Source organism: Penaeus japonicus, unplaced genomic scaffold (assembly GCF_977035675.1).
Source record: "Penaeus japonicus unplaced genomic scaffold, GWHDUDI00000001_assembly GWHDUDI00000010, whole genome shotgun sequence".
In the NCBI taxonomy this organism is placed as follows: Eukaryota; Metazoa; Arthropoda; class Malacostraca; order Decapoda; family Penaeidae; genus Penaeus; species Penaeus japonicus.
In genome coordinates, this window is record NW_028234412.1 from 36,650,214 (window position 1) to 36,652,713 (window position 2,500).

The following is a 2,500-nucleotide window of genomic DNA, read 5'->3' on the forward strand; positions in this document are numbered from 1 at the left end:
TATCCATGAGGAGGAGATGGTACACCACTTTAACATAAGCTAATAAACCTGCTTGAATAACAAAAAGGTATTCTTATACATGATATTCTCATATCAAGACGGCATCTAATAGGATTAGATAAGAATGAGGTAAAGTTGCATGAGGAAAAATGGAAACCAAAAAACAAAAAAAGGAAATGTTGAGACAAGATCAGAATACGTTTTTTTCCATCCTTTACGTGCCAAACCATTCACATACCTTTGAAAGTGTAGATCCCGCAGTACCAATTACGGTAGTGTAATGATTATATACATCATTTCCTCGCCGAACCAATCAAATACTTGTGAGAGTGTAGATCCTGCAAAACCAATTACGGCAATCAACTATATTGCTGGAATCACCTTTACTTTACCCAGAATAATTGTTTTATCGTTAAGTTCAGCCCTTATTATACCATCTTTAAGCATATTTCACTCCATCTCCCCTGGATACTGATGGTATGTCATACTACAGTAGCCTTTCCTCACTCGTCAGAATAAAAGAGTAATAGTCTTGAACTTGTAGCCTGTTAAAAAAAAGAGAGAAAAAAAAATAATATTAAGACGAAATCTACGTTTTCCTGTTGATGCTCTGCCTTGAAATTCTTCTCTTTTCTCCCTTCCTTTTTTCCTTCTTCTTTCTTTATTCTATTCATCCTTGAAAAAAATATATATGTATATAAATATATATACATATATATGTATATATATATATATATATATATATATATATATATATGTATATAAATATATATATCTTGTTTACTTTAGAAATGAATGCTTGATATAACAAAGAGCAAGATCAAAACTGAACATTTTAAATAAAAAATGTGATTGGTTTTGAGCTTTTATATATAATTTAAGTAGCTGAATTATGCATTACAATAATTCTGAATGCTTAATTATATATTTCCATATTTTGATTAATAATCATATATAAACCTGTCTCATCTCTTAATGAGATGAGACAGGGTGACAGGTGGCTGCCATTTACTGTGAAGAAAAAACATTCCCCTTAACTTATCACTTTATTTTCAAACTTTTAATCAGAATCATTACTTCATTTTATTTCTTATGCCTGATCTATAACACTTCACGTATATGTTATTTGTTATATTAGTGTTAAATGTCCTTTCTTACCGAGTGTCGATTTGTATCGCTATATTAGTGGCACTCTGCTTGTTTATCTCTTTAGTTGTCCGGTTTAAGTAATAAATGCAATATAAATGGAAATACTTCTCAAAATATCTATTTTATGAGGAATCCATACATTATTTAATAACCAAGATAAGATTTTTCCAACAAACAAAAATCAATCAATCAAATACATGTCCCTTTATATGGTATATTATTAATTACTTATTCTTGAAAATCATATTATGGTCAGCTAGGGTAGACAATTATCTTTTATATTGAATCAACTATACTCTTTAAAAGATATCTTATTTTTTATACATAACCCTTTACAAAAGTAACAAAAAATGTGTTTAAAAATTATCAAAGACTAAATGAATAAGATCTAAACTAAGATACGTCAAGTATGAATTTACAGTTCTAACCCGTTTTATTCGCTATAATACCTGATCATTTTGGTAAAGCATCATTGGAAGATTATACTATATCACTACTTTTTGACTTACAGAGTGCCACGGTGTTTAAAGACATGCATACCTCCACATGTGCCAGAGTGAGGAGCTGAAATCCACACTCATCCACTCCTTGGATGTCTCAGAAAACTCTCAATGCCTTTACTAGCGCCATCTTTTAGTTCAGCACACAACGACTGAGGGCACGAATGCTTCGACATTAGCAATACAAACAGTGAATCTTAAGGCCAGGTTAGACGTGATAATCATTCTTTCAAATATGATTGACTGATGTCTGATGTAGCAGATAAAGGAGACAGGTATATTGTAAGACAAATACATCTCTTCAGGAGGTGTTCGCAACATGTTGCTGTAGAGCGTCAGCATACAAATCATGACCCATATAATTCATGTGTTTATATAAGACTGCTCTGTCCAGCTATACGAACAGGTCATACTAAGTTTATACTGTTTAGTACTTAAGTTGGCATAAGGTTCATACTCTTGTGAAAGACACATATTAATTTACTGTAAAATAGTAAATGCTAAATTTCGCTATTAGAACTATATCACATTCTAAAACCTCGTTATTAGAAACACATCATAAGATTCAGATATAAATAAAAAATACTTTCAGAGTTTTCCATCACAAGAGTCACGGCGCTACACCCGGAAAAGACCAATAATATTATTTATATACAGTAAAAAAAAAAGAAGAAAAAAGAGAGAGAAAAAAAGCGCATCTGTTCACTAGCTCGCCTTCTACGATATGTATTCACAGCCGCCTAATGCAATCTAGACATTAAAGACTGATTAAACTCACAGATATGAAATTATATCCAAAGCCTCCTAGACATTAGTCTGCAAAAGACAAACGTTTATGGCGAAGATAAGAG